Source organism: Stomoxys calcitrans, chromosome 3 (genome assembly GCF_963082655.1).
Source record: "Stomoxys calcitrans chromosome 3, idStoCalc2.1, whole genome shotgun sequence".
Taxonomy (NCBI): Eukaryota; Metazoa; Arthropoda; class Insecta; order Diptera; family Muscidae; genus Stomoxys; species Stomoxys calcitrans.
Genome location: NC_081554.1, coordinates 66671197 through 66688459, shown reverse-complemented (window position 1 = coordinate 66688459; position 17263 = coordinate 66671197). Strand labels below are relative to the sequence as shown.

Genomic DNA, 17263 nt, shown 5'->3' with positions numbered 1-17263 from the left:
GCTCCCATATTAATCGATCTCTCTATTTTACTTCTTGAGCCCACAAAGGGCGCAATTCTTATTCGAATTGGCTGACATTTTACACAGGTCCCCAACATATAATTTAATTGTGGCCCAAACCGGACCATATCTTGATATCGCTCTAATAGCAGAGCAAATCTTTTCTTATATCCTTTTTTTGCCTAAGAAGAGATGCCGGGAAAAGAACTCGACATATGCGATCCATGGTGGAGGGTATATAAGATTCGGCCCGGCCGAACTTAGCACGCTTTTACTTGTTACTACTACTTCTAAATACCTTTCCTATGAATCTCATATTGTCATGGTCAAAAAAATTTCCTTTTCGGTGGTGACTTTTGGGTTGGGCGGCTTCCTCTATCAAAAAAGCAGTAAGGAAAGGCACCTACCCGATATCAAGATATGGTCGTGTTTGGTCCACAATTATATTATATGTTAGAGACCTGTGTAAAATATCAGCCAATTCGAATAAGAATTGCGCCGTTTGGGGACTCAAGAAGTAAAATAGAGAGATAGATTTATATGGGAGCTGTATCGGGCTATAGACCGATTCAGACCATACTAAACACGTATGTTGATGGTTATGAGAGGATCCGTCGTACAAAATTTCAGGCGAATCGGATAATAATTGCGACCTCTAGAGGCTCAAGAAGTCAAGATTCCAGATCGGTTTATATGGCAGCTATATCAGGTTATGAACCGATTTGAACCTTATTTGACACAGTTGTTGAAAGTAAGAATAAAATATGTCATGCAAAATTTCATTCAAATCGGATAAGAATTGCGCCCTCTAGAGGCCAAAGAAGCCAAGACCCAAGATCGGTTTATATGACAGCTTTATCAGGTTATGGACCGATTTGAACCATACTTGGCACAGTTGTTGGATATCATAACAAAATACTTCGTGCAAAAATTCATTCCTATCGGATAAGAATTGCGCACTCTAGAGCCTCAACAAGTCAGGACCCAAGATCGGTTTATATGGCAGCTATATCAAGTTATGGACCGATATATGAAACATACTTGGAACAGTTGTTGGATATCATAACAAAACACGTCGTGCAAAATTTCATTCCAATTGGATAAGAATTGGGCACCCTAGAGGCTCAAGAAGTCAAGATGGCAAATCGGTTTATATGGCAGCTATATCAGGTTATGGACCGATTTGAACCATACTTGGCACAGTTGTTGGATATCATAAAAAAAACACGTCGTGCAAAATTTCATTCCAATCGGATAAGAATTGTGCACTCTAGAGGCTCAAGAAGTCAAGACCCAAGATCGGTTTATATGGCAGCTCTATCAAAACATGGACCGATATGGCCCATTTACAATTCCAACCGACCTACACTAATAAGAAGCATTTGAGCAAAATTTCATGCGGCTCGCTTTACTCCTTCGGAAGTTAACGTGCTTTCGACAGACAGACGGACGGACGGACATGGCCAGATCGACATAAAATGTCGCGACGATCAAGAATATTTATACTTTAGAGGGTCTTAGACGAAAATTTCGAGTAGTTGCAAACAGAATGACGAAATTAGTATACCCCCATCCTATGGTGGAGGGTATAAAAAGAATCTGTGCAAAGTTTCACCTCAATATATTTATTTTTAAAGACTGTAGCGTGATTTCAACAGACAGACAGACGGACAGACGGACTTGTCCAGACCGTCTTAGATTTTTACGCTGATCAAGAATACATATATTCTATGGGGTCGTAAATGGATATTTCGATGTGTTGCAAACGGAATGACAAAATGAATATACCCCCATCCTTCGGTGGTGGTTATAAAAACAAAAGAATGCCTGAAAAGTTCAACCAAAAGTAAAATTTGTCATTAAACTCCCACTGATGCACCATTACATTCACATACTTCAAGAAATGTTAAATTGAGTAATGCATTAAATTTAAGGGAATTTCGTAGCATGTAGCGTAACGTTGAAATCCTTGAATTCCTCGAACTGTTGACTCTGTTAAAACAAATAACAAATAACACAAAACGATAATCAATTTACCTTGCAGAAACTTTCTATTTCCAAAAGCAAATTTCACAGAAACGACTGAACAAATGAATTTCACTTTAAAAAAGTTTCAACACATGTATACAATTTTAACAATTGCTCCATCCACCCATTCCTTCACACGACAACCATTTATTGCAGCCATAAGTAGAGACAAGAACACTTACCTGAAGCATTAGTGGGAAAATGTACTCCTGTAAAAGAAAACAGTACAGCACGAATTTATTAGGAATGCCAAAATTAGTTCAATGATATACAAAGTAAAGATGGTCTGTAGAGCATTAAATTTTTATAAGGAGCTATACGTGTTTGTAACAATATAACGACTAAATTCCTTAAAACCAATATAAGACAAGTTGTCATCCACATTCCACCAAATAACAAATGGTGCATACAAATTACCACTTCCACACTTAAACCATACTTAAAGGAAGCGTTACTAAGAATACAATTTTTTAATTAAATGGTACTAAAAATACCATTTCTAATAAAAAGAATTACTAATGGTGTATTTAAACAACCATTTTGATACACACAGTACCCTTGCCTAATAGGAAATGTTCTAAAAGTACTAAAAAAACCCTTAACTAGGAAGAAAAGTACTAAAAGTACCCTTTCCTAAGGGGAAGAGTACTAAAAATAACCTTCCCTTAGATGAAGCGTATTTAAAAACTACACTTCCCTTAGGGGAAGAGTTCTAAAAGTACTAAAACTATCCTTCCCTGCAGTTCAGAGTACTAAACGCACTTCCCTAACGGAATAGTACTAAAAGAACCCTTCCATAGGAGGAATAGTACTAAAAGAACCCTTCCCCATGGGAAAGAGTATAAAAACTGTCCTTCCCTCAGGGAAAGTGTACTAAAGCTACCCTTTCCTAAGTAGAAGACTACCAGAAGTACCCTTCCCTAAATGGAAGTGTATTAGAAGTACCCTTCTCTATTGGAAGGAGTAGTTTTAGTACCATTCCCTAAGGGGAAGAGTACTAAAACTACTCTTCCTTAAGGGGAAGAGTACTAAAATTACACCTTCCTATGGAAAAGAGTACTAAAACTACCCTCTTCTAAGAAGAAGCGTACTAGAACAAGCTTTTTCTAAGGGGAAGAGTACAAAAACTACCCTTCCCTATGGGGAAAAGTATAAAAACTGTCCTTCCCTCTGGGAAAATGTACTAAAGCTATCCTTTCCCAAGTAGAAGACTACTAGAAGTACCCTTCCCTAAATGGAAGAGTATTAGAAGTACCCTTCTCTATTGGAAAGAGTACTAAAAGAGTAGTTTTAGTACCATTCCCTTAGGGGAAGAGTACTAAAACTACTCTTCCTTAAGGGGAAGAGTACTAAAACTACACTTCCCTATGGAAAAGAGTACTAAAACTACCCTTTTCTAAGAAGAAGCGTACTAGAACTAGCTTTACTTAGGGGAAGACGATGTTATAATACTTCTAAGAGGTAAGGATCCGAACGAAAGGGTCTTGCATGTGGTATATGGCTGGGCAAGACCCAGAGGTCTCAATGTTAACCCAGAGAAGACTGAAATATGCCTGTTCACGAGGAAGACGAAGGTGGGCCAATTTAACGCACCACGTTTCCTCAAGGTGTGATCTTGGATAGGAAACTGAATTGGAAGTGTCACATTCAGGAGCTTACTGAGAAGGCTCACAGATGTTGAGCACGGGCGAGGACGGGAATCCGAGGATAGTCCACTGGCTTTACAGGAGCGTGATGAGACCAATACATACTTGCGCCTCAGTAGTTTGGTGGACTGCTATGGAGAAAAAGTGCAACATAAGGACCGTACAACAAGTTCAGAGAATATGTTGTCCTGGCATAGGCGCAGCGATGAGGACCACGCCCACTAGGGCACTGGAGACTATTCTAGATATCCGACCCATTGACATACAGATTAAGTGTAAGGCAGCGACTGCGGCTATGAGACTTCAGGCGATGGGAGAATGGATTGAGGTTGGGAGCAGCTCATACCATCGCGGTATAATCGAGGCGACGACAGGAAACCTGGAAGAAAGTGGATAGGTTTCCGATCGGATACCTGAGATGAACCTTGAAATCGAATGCGACGCACTGCTGCCGTCGGCACAGTCTTAGATTGACGGAACCCTAGTATCGCCATCTGGAAGATCATGTTACACGGATGGATCAAAGCTAGAGGACAGAGTGGGCCTGGGGGTTTACATTGAAAACCCAGGGACTGACATCTGTTTTAGACTGCCTGACCATAATACGGTCCTGCAGGCGGAGATCCGGGCGATCACGGAATGCGTGAAGTGGTGTGGTGCTAACGCGAGGACGTCGAGTGTGAACATCTTTACCGACAGTAAAATTGCCATAAGGGCAATAACAACCAGGACGGTGGGGTCACGAGCAGTGTAAGAAGGAGATTAACGCCTTCTCTGAGGATGGCAAAATCCGCATCATTTGAGTGCCCGGCAATAACGGAGAAAGTGGAAATGAAAGGGCAGACGATTTGGCGGTAAAGGCCAAACTGCTGTTAATAAACTTGGTTAAACTGAAGCCTTTCGGGTCGACGCAGTCCGAGTTAAGGGATTGGGCGACGAATGCGCATGCAACATTGTGGAACAGCGAAACGGTCGGTAAGACGTCGACAATCCTGTGGGGGGACGCAGATCGTGAGAAGACGAGGCTATTACTGAAAAGAAGCAAGAAGGAGGTCAGTATAGCTATTGGTATCATAAGGGGACATATAGGACTACGAGCTCAATAAACTCGGTTAACCTGAAGCCTTTCGGGTCGACGCAGTCCGAGTTAAGGGAACAGTCCGAGTTGTGGAACAGCGAAACGGTCGGTAATCCTCTTTTCCAGATCGTCTTCTCACGATCTGGAAAAGAGGATACGGATATTAATCCGCCCATGACACTATGGACATACACCTAAGCCAATAATCGGCTTTATGTTCGCTCTAAATAATAACAAGTAAAAGCAAGCTAAGTCCGGGCCGAATCTTGGGAACCCACCACTTTGGTTTTTGCAAAAATATAGGAGCTATATCTAGTTACAGACCGATTTAGACCGTACTCGTTACAGTTGTTGGAAGCCATCAAAGAACACTATATGCCAAATTTCAGCCAAAACGGACACAACATTCGGCTTGTTAGGGCTCCAGAAGTCTAAATGGGGGATCGTTTAATATCGGAGCTATATCAGGTTCTTGACCGATTTGGACCGAACACAGTTGTTGAAATTCATGACTCTATGTGCAAAATTTCTGCCAAATGTGACAAAAATTGCGGCTTGTAAGATTCAAGAAGTCAATTCCGGAGATCGGTTAATATAGGAGCTATATCAGGTTCTTGACCAATTTGGACCGAACTCGGCACAGTTGTTGGAAGTCATAACTGATTACCACATGCTAAACTGCAGCCATTCGAACAAAATTGCGGCTTCCAGGGGCCAAGAAGTCAAATCGGGGGATCGATTTATATGGGAGCTATATCAGGTTATTGACCGATTTGCCTTGTACTTGGCACAGTTATTGGAATTCATAACTGATTACCACATGCAAAATTTCAGCTAAATCGGACAAAAATTGCGGCTTAAGTGGCACAAGAAGTCAAATCGGGAAATCGGTTTATATGGGAGATATATCAGGTTAAAGTCTGATGTTGACCGTACTTATTACCGTTGTTGAATGTCATACAAGAGCACTACGTGCAAAATTTCAGCCAAATCGGACCAAATTGCGGCTTCCAGAGGCTCCAGAAGTCAAATCGTGGGATATGGGAGTTATATCAGATCCTTGACCGATTTGCATTGTACTTGGCACAGTTATTGGAAGTCATAACTGACTGCCACATGCAAAGCTACAGCCAAATTGGACAAAATTATGGCTTCCAGAGGCTCCAGAAGTCAAATCGGGGGATCGGTTAATATGGGAGCTTTACCAGGTTCTTGACCGATTTGAACCGAACTTGGCACAGTTATTGAAAGTCATGAAAGAACACTATGTGCAAAATTTTTGCCAAATGGGACAAAAATTGCGGCTTGTAAGATTCAAGAAGTCAATTCCGGAGATCGGTTTATATGGGAACTATATCAGGTTACTGACCGATTTGCATTGTACTTGGCACAGTTATTGAAAGTCATGACTGATTACCATGTGCAAAATTTCAGCTAAATCGGACAGAAATTGCGGCTTCCAGAGGCTCCAGAAGTCAAATCGGTGGACCGGATAATATGGGAGCTATATCTAAATCTAAACCGATATGGCCCAATTGCCATCCCCAATGACAAACATAAATATTAAGTATGTGTGCAATATTTCATGGGGCTAGCTTTACGCGTTCGACCGCTATCGTGATTTCGATAAACGGACGGACGGGCGAACGGCCATGGCTAGATCGAATCAGAATCTCGAGACGATCCAGAATATATATACGGATACGGAATACGGATTGACTAGATTAGTTCACCCCGAACCTATGGTGGTGGGTATAAAAAAGTAAACTCGAGTTAATTCCTTACAAAATCCTTAAATGCTTTCCATTCCACGCCCCTTAGTTGGGCCATGTCTGGTATTGCGTCCCCACCTATGTGCCGGTATCTGTTAGACGCAAAAGCCGGGCAATGGCATAGGAAATGCTCCAACGTCGCATCATCTTCCCCGCATGCGCAACACATGGTATCACTTGCCGCACCGATTTTACATAAGGAGCTCATAGTCCTATGTGTCTCGTTATGATATCGAGAGCTATACTGACCTCCTTCTTACTTTCTTTCAGTAATAGCCTCGTCTTCTCAAGATTTGGATGTCCCCATAGGATTTTCGCTGTCCTACCGACCGTTTTGCTATTGCACGGGGTTGTATGCGCATTCGTTGCCCACGCCCTTAACTGGGCAGATCTGGATGTCGCCATAGGATTTTCGCCGTCCTACCGACCGTTTCGCTGTTGCACAGGGTTGTATGCGCATTCGTAGCTCACGCCCTTAAATCGGACTGCATCGACACGAAAGGCTTCGACAAGTTTATTGACGGCAGTTCTCTGGCCTTCACTGCCAAATCGTCTGCTTTCTCCTTTCCAGGTACTCCACTATGGCTCGGCACACAAACAATCGGCACACTTTCCTAACGAAAAGAGTACTAAAACTACTCCTTTCTTAAGGATAGACTGCCATTTCCAATTCGTGGCAATTCCAAAGACATGGCAATAACAACATTGAATACCCCTTCTCCTGAGTTTTTTATACCCACAACCATGGGAAAGGGGGTATATACATAAGTCATTGCAAATTTTGCCCAAGAACATTCCACTAAGGAACAGGGGCAAACTTCTCACATATCAATGAGTGCAGTCCGATTCAAGTTTAAGCTCAATGATAAGGGGCCTCTTTTTTATAGCCGACCCCGAACGGCGTGCCGCAGTGCGACATCTCTTTGGAGAGAAGTTTTGCATGGCATAGTACCTCACAAATGTTGCCCGCATTAGGAGGGGAAAACTACCGCTAACAATTTTTTCTGATGGTCTCGCCAGGATACGAACCCAGGCTTTCACTGTCATAGGCGGACATCCTAACCTCTACGCTTCTGTTTGCAACACATCGAAATATGCATTTCCGTCCGTACAAAGTATAAAGATTTCTGATCGTCGTAAAATTCTAAGACGATTTAACGGTGTTCATGTGTCTGTCCATTTGTCCGTCTGTGTGCCTATCAGTCGTAATCCCGCTACAGTGTTTAAAAATTCAGATATTGAGTTGACTGATGTGGCGATTTAGTGTCTTGAGCCCGTAAAAGCCCCATTTGTTGATCGATTTCGCTGAAATTTGAAAAAGGAAGTTGAACTGGAGATTCCGATATTCAAACTAAATATGGCGCATATCGGACTATATTTAGATATTGGGTTGCCCAAAAAGTAATTGAGGATTTTTCATATAGTCGGCATTGACAAATTTTTTCACAGCTTGTGACTCTGTAATTGCATTCTTTCTTCTGTCAGTTATCAGCTGTTACTTTTAGCTTGCTTTAGAAAAAAAGTGTAAAAAAAGTATATTTGATAGAAGTTCATTCTAAGTTTTATTAAAAATGCATTTATTTTCTTTTAAAAAATCCGCAATTACTTTTTGGGCAACCCAATATATCTGCCATATAGAGCGATCTGCCGATTAGGGGTCTTGAGCCCTTAAAAGCTGCATTTATAACCCGACTTCGCTGAAACTTAAAACAGTGAGTTATCTTATGCCTCCCGACATTCGACTCATTTATGGTTCAGATCACACTATATTAAGATACAGCCGCCTTTTTGACCGATCTGCCGATTTGGGGTCTTAAGCCCATAAAAGCCGCAATTTTTAAACGATTTCGCAGAAATTTTAAATAGTGAGTTGATTAAAGCTTATCGATATCTGGTAACTAGAGGCCCCGATATTCAAACCGAATATGGCGCATATCGGACTATATATACATATAGCTGCTATATAGAGCAATCTGACGACCAAGTGTCTTGAGCCCTTAAAAGCTGCATTTATAACCCGATTTCGCTGAAACTTGAAACAGAGAGTTACTTTACACTTCCTGTCATCTCACTTAAATATGGTTCACAACGGTTTGCCATTTAAGTGTCTTAAGCCCATAAAGCTGCATTCCCCACTTCGCTGCATTAAGCCTCCTGTCATTCGACCAGCATATGGTATAGATCAGACTACATTTAGATATAGATACCATAAAGAGCGATCTTCCAATCAAGCGGAAGCGGAATCAAATACGATCCAGACAGGCCCTCATTTGCATATAACTATGGATATGGTCGTGGAGTTGTTATAAAAGTGGATAGTTAATTTGAGTGGTGGTTATCAAAACTTCGGCACGGTCGAACTAATCACGTTTTTATACCCTCCACCATAGGATAGGGGTATACTTATTTCGTCATTATGTTTGCAACACCTCGAAATATGCATCTGAGACCCCATAAAGTATCCTTGATCGTCATGTCATTTTAAGTCGATCTAGCCATGTCCGTCCGTCTGTCTGTCGAAAGCACGCTAACTTTCGAAGGAGTAAAGCTAGCCGCTTGAAATTTTGCATAAATTTTTTATTATTGTGGGTCGGTTGGGATTGTAAATGGGCCAAATCGGTCCATGTTTTGATATAGCTGCCATATAAACCGATCTTGGGTCTTGATTTTCTTGAGCCTCTAGAGGGCGCAATTCTCATTCGATTTGACTGAAATTTTGCACGTGGTGTTTTGATATCACTTCCAACAACTACGCTAAGTATGGTTAAAATCAGTCCATGTTTTGATATAGCTGCCATATAAATCGATCTTGGGTCTTGATTTCTCGAGCCTCTAGAGGGCGCAATTCTCGTCCGATTTAACTGAAATTTTACACGTGGTGCTTTGATATCACTTCCAAAAACTGTGCTAAGCATGATTCAAATCGGATCATAATCTGGTATAGCTGTCATATAAACTGATCTCGGATCTTGACTTCTTGAGCCTTTAGAGGGCGCAATTCCCATCCGATTTGGGTGAAATTTTGCCTGAGATGATTTGTTGTGACTTCCAATAACTGTGCTAAGTATGGCGTAAATCGGTATAGAACCTGATGTAGCTGCCCTATAAACCGATCTGGGTTCTTGACATCTTGAGCCTCTAGAGGGCGCAATTCTCATCCGATTTGGCAGAAATTTGGTACAACGGCTTCTCTCATGACCTTCAACATGCGTGTCTAATATGGTCTGAATCGATCAATAGCTTGCTACAGCTCCCATATAAACCGATCTTCCGATTTAGCTTCTTGAACCCCTACGAGGCGCAATTCTTATCCGAATGAACTAAAATATCGCACAATGACTTCTGCAATGTTTAGCATTGAATTCATTTATGGTCCGAATCGGACTACAACTTGATATAGCTCGAAAAGCATAACCGTTCTTATTCATTATTTTCTGCTTGCCTAAAAAGAAATACCGCGCAAAGAACTCGACAAATGCTATCCATGGTGGAGGGTATATAAGATTCGGCCCAGTCGAACTTAGCACGCTCTTACTTGTTATTACTTGTTTATTTTTTATTTCTATTTGGCTCTGGCATATATTTGTGACAACATACTGTTCCTGTTTATTTTAATCTCTGGGACGAAATGCGATAGAACAGCAAGTAATTTATTAAATGCTGAGAGAAACAAAAAATTAAAAAGGGAGGGCAAATGTGCCAGCGAGTAGTTTATAACTAAACGATTAAAGTAGTAAAGTAGTAGCAGTGTGTAAGGCTGTGTAAACTAATTGAAAAGAACAAAAACGTAACTTGAACGCTTTCAAAAGTGCTGAGTTTGCAATGCATTGTACATTTTTTGTTAAGAAATTAAGGCGTCAAAAAAGCAACATATGAACTAGCACATCACACTTCTTGGATATTTGAGAATAAAATAAAGGTTTTTCGTCGGATTTGTGATGTTTTTCTGAAAAGAAAATACATTTTATATTAAAGTTTAATCTATCACCAATATAGCAGTACCTGCAATTAATAATAAATGACCTTTTAACTGATTTGCCAATGCATTATTTAGATAAGTTAAAGGCTTGATGTTAAGCCCAATTTTAAATGAAGGCGTGCTAAGTTCGGCCGGGCCGAATCTTATATACCCTCCACCATGGATCGCATTTGTTGAGCTCATCCCATGGTATCTCTTTTTGGGCAAACAAAGGATAAAAGAAAAGAATTGCTATGTTATTGGTTCATTTCGGACCATAATTGAATTGAATTTTGGAGACCATAGTAGGCGTCATTGTGTAAAATTTCATCCAAATGTAGTAAGAATTGTGCACTTTAGGGGCTGAAGAAATAAAATGGGGATATCGGTTTATAGGGGAGCTGTATTTGGCTATAAACCGATTCATGCCATATTCGACACGTATGTTAAAGGTCATGGGAGAAGCCGATGTACAAAATTTCAGCCGAATCGGATATTACTTGCGCCCTTTAGAGGCCGAAGAAGTCAAGATCCCATATCAGTTTATATCGCAGCTATGTTGGATTATGGACCGATTTGAACTATTCTTAGCACAATAGTTGGAAGTCATAATAAAACACCTCATGCAAAATTTTAGCTAAATCGGATAATAATTGCGCCCTCTAGTGGCTCAAGAAGTCCTGATTCAAGATCGGTTTATATGGCAGCTATATCAGATTATGGACCGACTTGAACTATTCTTAGCACAATAGTTGGAAGTCATAACAAAACACCTCATGCAAAAATTCAGCTAAATCGGATAATAATTGCGCCCTCTAGTGGCTCAAGAAGTCCTGATTCAAGATCGGTTTATATGGCAGATGTATCAAGTTATGGACCGACTTGAACTATTCTTAGCACAATAGTTGGGAGTCATAACACAACACGTCATGCAAAATTTTAGCTAAATCGGGTAATTCCTTTCTATAGTGGCTCAAAGAGTCAAGACTCCGGATATGTTTATGTGACAGCTATATCAGGTTAAAGACTGATTTGAACCATATGTGACACAGTTGTTAGAAGTCATAATAAAGCACCTCATGCAAAATTTCAGCCAAATCGGATAATAATTGCGCCCTCTAGTGTCTCAAGGAGTCATGACCCCAGATCGGTTTATATTGAACTATTCTTAACACAGTTGTTGAAAGTCATAACAAAATACGTCGTGCAAAATTTCAGCCAAATCGGATAGGATTTGCGCACTCTATCCGGTGTCCGATTTAGGAGTGTTTACGGGGGTGAGGTAGTCCCCTAGACACTTGGCCCTGAAAAAAATATCAGCATCGTGCTCTTCTCTCAAATTCCATTTATTTAAACGCCATATTGTCATAGGGTTTAAGTAGAGTTTATAGGATGAGGCGTCCCCCAAACACTTGGCCCCGAAATTGGTTATCAAATTAGTTCTCCAATCTCAAATACTTTTCATTTGAGCCACATGTTGGCATTTTTACCCTTTGGGGAGTATTCAGGGAAAGAGCGGTGCCCCAAATACATGGTCCAATAGTTGGATATTCGTATTCAACTCCCTAATACCCTTAGTTGAGCCTCATATTGCGATGGTGAGTAAATAATTGCTGTTTGTGGTCTATTTTGGGAAAGGGGTAGACCCACAGAAAATGGTCCAGTAAGTGGCCCCACATTGACATGGTGGGTAAATATGCCCGATTTAGGAGTGTTTTGGAGAGTGCGGTGGGCCTCCAAACACTAAGCCCTAAAAAAATATCAGCTACGTGCTCTATTCTCATGTATCATTTATTTGAACCCCATACTGACATTGGCCTCGAAATTAGATATCAAATTCGTTTTCTAATCTCAAATACCTTTCATTGAAGCCCCTTATTGCAAAAGTCAGCATATATGTCCGGTTTGGGGTATGGGCCTCAAAACCTATTAATATCGAGCTTCATTGTCTTGAAGACCCAAATTGTCTTTGGGGGTTTTTATGGTATTGGGACGTCACCTAGACAGTTGGTCCCGAAAGTTGATATCAGTTCGGGGTCTACTCCCAAATACCTTTCATTTGAGCCCCATATTTCCATAGTCGGCAAACATGGCCGGTTTGGGGAATGGGGCGGCCACTTCATGACTCGGCCTCTAAAATATATACCAGATTCATGTCCTTCTCTAAAATACCTCTTATTTGAAGCCCATATTGCAATGGTCAGCTAATACTTTTTGGGTGGTGTTATGGGGGTTGGGTGGCCCCATAAAAACTTTTTCCCGAATATTGATATTAGATTCTTGCTTAACTCCCAAATATATAATACCGGTAAATATGTATGCCTGATATAGGGGCGAACATATTTACAGACCCCTGTTTAGGGGGTGTTTTGCGGAAGGGATGGACCCAAAGAAACTTAATGCCAAAAACGGATATCAATTACGTGCCCTACTCCTCAATGCCTTTCATATGAGCCCTATATTGCCATGGTCGGTAAATATGTCCGATTAAGAGCTGTTATAGGGAGTGGGGTGGTCCCCCAAACACAAAATATCAGCATAGTGCTGTACTTTAAAAAATCATTTATTTGACCCCCATATTGTCATTGATTAAAGGGGTCCAAACACAAACACTATTGGATATTAAATTCGTTTTCTAATCACTAACAACTTTTCTTATTGCAATAGTCTGCAAATATATGCGATTTGGGGGATGGGTCCTAAAAACTATCAACATCGTGATCCACTATCTTTGAGACAAAAATTGGCCCTATTTGGGGTTTTTTTGTTGAGGTTTTTATAGTGGTAAGATATCCACTATACAGTTGGTACCGAATGTTGATAACAGATTTGTGCTGTACTCCTAAATATATTTCATTTGAGCCCCATATTTTCATAGTCAGTCCCACATTTTGATATCAGGTTCATCTTCTCCTCTCAAACACCTTTTCTTTGAGTCCCATATTGCCATGGTCGATAAATACGTCTGATTTAGGAGTGTTTTGGAGGCTGAGATGATCCCCCAAATATTTGGTCCCACATTTTGATATCAGATTCGTATTCAACTCTTAAATAACTTTCATTTGAGTCCTATATTGTCGTGATTGTTGTATATATATATATATTTGGTAGGCTTTAGGGTGGGGCGGCCCCCCAGGTACCCCATCCAAAATTTGGATACCAAATTTTTGTTTTCAGATTACTATAAGAGAGCACACAAAAATTCGCCTAAATCGCACCACCTATCTCCAAGATCTGGCGTTTCTGGAAATTATGGTAAGGGGAGGGTCCGCTCCCCCTTCAGATATCAAAAAATTTAGTACCCTATTTTGCACCACGGGATCAGTTTGCACCATTTGTGAAAATTTCAAGCAAATCAGTTCAGCCGTTTTTCTGAGATCTGGCGTTTGTGAAAATTTGGATAAGGGGGAGGATCCGCTCCCCCTTCAGATATAAAAAAATGTAGTACCCTATTTTCACCACGGGATCGTTTTTGCACCATTTGTAAAAATTTCAAGAAAATCCGTTCAGCCGTTTTTGAGTCTATAAGGAACACACAAACAAACAAACAAACAACTGACAAACAAACACAAATTAATTTTTATGTATAAGAAGAAGACAGTAGAAGTTATTTTGTCTGCTGTTATTAAAATTCGATCCAAATTAGGAAACTGTAAAAAATTGAAGAAAAACTTTACATATATGCTTGTAAAATTGCAAGATAACATTAAATTTAAAAAAATGTTATTTATTAAATTTTTCAGCTTTTCTTAATTTTCTACTATTTGAAAAAAGCTTTCCAAAACATGTTACTGCCTTTAAAAAAAATCGAAAAAATGCTGAATAGGATTATGGGCAGTGCTTTAGGAGGCCACCCAAGAATTCCTCCAGGTGCTACCTTACCTCTTTGGAAAGCCCACAGTTAGGTCTTTCCAAGGATTGTGGGCGGTGCCCTTGGGGGCCATTTAAGAATTCTTCCAGGTACTACGATACCTTCTTGTATAGTTTGAGCTTTCCAAAACATAATTTTATTCGAAAATTGCGCGGTTGGATTTTTATATTTCTGTCCTTTTTTTTAAAAACTTCGAAATATTGCTGGACACGATTATGGGCAGTGCTCCTGGAGGCCAAGAATATCTCCAGTTACTACAATTCCTCATTGGAAAGCTGACAGTTAGAGCTCTCCAAAACATATTTTTATTCGAAAGTCGAACGGTTGGCTGTCTTATATTCCCGTCTTTAAAAAAAATCGAAAAAAAGGTGGACAGAATTATGGGCAGTGCTCCTAGGGGTCATCCAAGAATTATTAAAGGTACTATAATGCCTTGTTGGAAAGCCCACAGTAAGAGCTTTTCAAAAAATATATTTATATATTTATATTTATATCAGTTTTAGAAATTTTCTCGAAAAAATAGTGGAAAGGATTATCGGCAGTGCTCCTGGAGGCCATCCAAGAATTCCTCCAGGTACTACCATACCTTGTTGGAAAGCCCACAATAAGAGCATTTCAAAACATATTTTTCTTTTCAGTTGGTTTTCTTATATTTCTCACTCTTAAAAAATGTTCAAGAAAAAATGCAGGACAGGATTATGGGCAGTGCTCCTGTAGGCCGTTCAAAAATTAATTCACATACTACCATACCTCATTGAAAAGCCAACAATTATAACTTTCAAAATATATCGCAGAGGCTAGCATGTCCGCCTATGACGCTGGACGCCCGTGTTCGAATCCTGGCGAGAACATGAGCACAAGTTTTCAGCATTGGTTATTCCCTCTTGATGATAGCGCCATTTGTGAGTTACTATGCAATGAATATAAGCCATAAAAAATCTTCTCCCAAAAAGGTGTCGCACTGCGGCCTTCCGACCCACCACCTTAAACTAATGTTCAATAAGCCAGATCTTGGAGATAGGAGCACCGACTAAAGCGAAATTTTGTATGCCACCTTATGGCACCCCAAAAATACGAAACTAGTATAAAATTTTTTGGTCAAATAATCTGGGGGGCGCCCACCGCAAAACCTACCCAGACGGACATGTTTATCGAAAACGGGCATAAATTTCCAACGTCTTTGGGAGATGACTTCGAATCTGGTTTGCACATTTGGGACAGTGTCTGGGATCGGGATAATATGGGAAGTAAATGAAAGGTCTATGACAGTAGAGTTTTAATTTTATGCTGGCATAATAATCCCAGCATTTGGGTCACGCCGTTCAGCAAGACATATAGATCCCGACAAAAAAGGACTCAAATAAGTGGCCTTTTGGGTCTTAGCGTCGACCCTCTCCTCCAAATATAAACAACACCAAACTGTCATGTAGGACGACTGAGAACATGTTGTACACAAATAAAAGGACTTGCCAGAGGGTACTATGTGAAGAATTTTCATGCGTTTGAACGCTATCGTGATTTCGGTTATCTGTAGACGAATATGGATAGACTGACTTAACTCCTTAACAACGAATGGGTAGAAAAATACCCACGTATAAAACAGTCTTAGAAAAATTCTAGCTCGAGTTAGGTGGAGTGGACTAATGAAACTAGTTAGAAACAAGTAAAAGCGTGCTAAGTTCGGCCAGGCCGAATCTTGGAAACCCCCACCATGGATTCTGCAAAAAATTTATAGAAAATAAATTTAGTTGACAAACTTCTGTCAAACCAGCAAAAATTAAAGCTTCTAGGAACCGAACAAGGATGATTAAGAGACCGCTTCATATGGGATTGCACCGTATTTGGCGCAGTTGGTTGAAGTCATAACAGAACTCTACATGCTCGATTTCAGACAAATCGGACAAAAATTGAGGCTAGTTAGGGCTCAAAAAGTTAAACCGGGAGATCGGTTTATATGGGAGCTATATCAGATTATAGGCCGATTTGGACCGTACTAGGCACAATTATTGGAAGTCATAACAAAACAATACATGCTTATTTACAGCCAAATCGTCCTGATCGTCTCGACGCTCTGAGTCGAGCTAGCTATGTCCGTCCGCCCATCCGTCTGTCGAAATCACGATAGCAGTCGAACGCATAAAGCAAGCCGCTTGAAATTTTGCTCAGATACTTAATATTGGTGTAGGTCGTTGGAAATTGCAAATGGGCCATATCGGTTCAGATTTAAATATAGCTCCGATATAATCCGATCTCTCGATTTCACTTCTTTAGCCCCTGGAGGCCACAATTTTAGTCCGATTCAGCTGAAATTATGAATGTGGTGTTCTGTTGAGACTTCAAACAACCGTACTGTTAAGACTTCAAACAACCGTATCGACAGAGTCGATACGATAACTCCAAGTCACAGTGCTGTTAATAACCACGCCCAAGTTCTTTGCATGACGAACGATTTCCAATCTAGAGTCGTTAATGAATATACCGACATCACATGAAAAACGAGACAGCCTGTTGCTGATAACAACACACTTGGACCTTGCAGGGTTGAGACACAGGTCATTGACAGATCATGATTAAGCAGACGTATGTTTTCAGCAATCTACATCGTCAGCGTACATATGTACCTCACAATAAGACAACTGACTCGCCAAGTCGTTACTGTACAATGAAAAGAGAAGAAGACCCAGAATTGATGCCTGAGGAACACCTTTTGAAACAAGCAGAGGTGCCGATACAGAAGACTTATAACTGATGGACTGTGTGCGGTGACAGGTACGACAAAATAAGACAAACGGATGTAGAAGAAAAATTGTAAAGATGTCTCATCCTATCACATAACAAGGAGTCATCCACATTATCAAATGCCTTAGAACGGGTCAAGAAGAACAAGGAAATTTATCTTGTCATTCTTTC

At 40.4% G+C, this 17263-nt stretch overlaps 2 protein-coding genes across 3 annotated transcripts in view; one reads left to right on the top strand and one right to left on the bottom strand.

The window, feature by feature from the left end:
- LOC106083964 (uncharacterized) overlaps positions 1–2239 on the bottom strand; it is a 285492-nt gene extending 283253 nt beyond the window's left edge. For both annotated transcript variants that reach the window (XM_013247302.2, XM_059364245.1), the window contains exon 1: positions 2211–2239. The gene's annotated coding sequence lies outside the window, so the exon portion shown is untranslated. The remainder of the gene's footprint in view (positions 1–2210) is intronic.
- LOC106083962 (protein eyes shut) overlaps positions 1–17263 on the top strand; it is a 323238-nt gene that overhangs the window by 97911 nt on the left and 208064 nt on the right. The window lies entirely within an intron of this gene.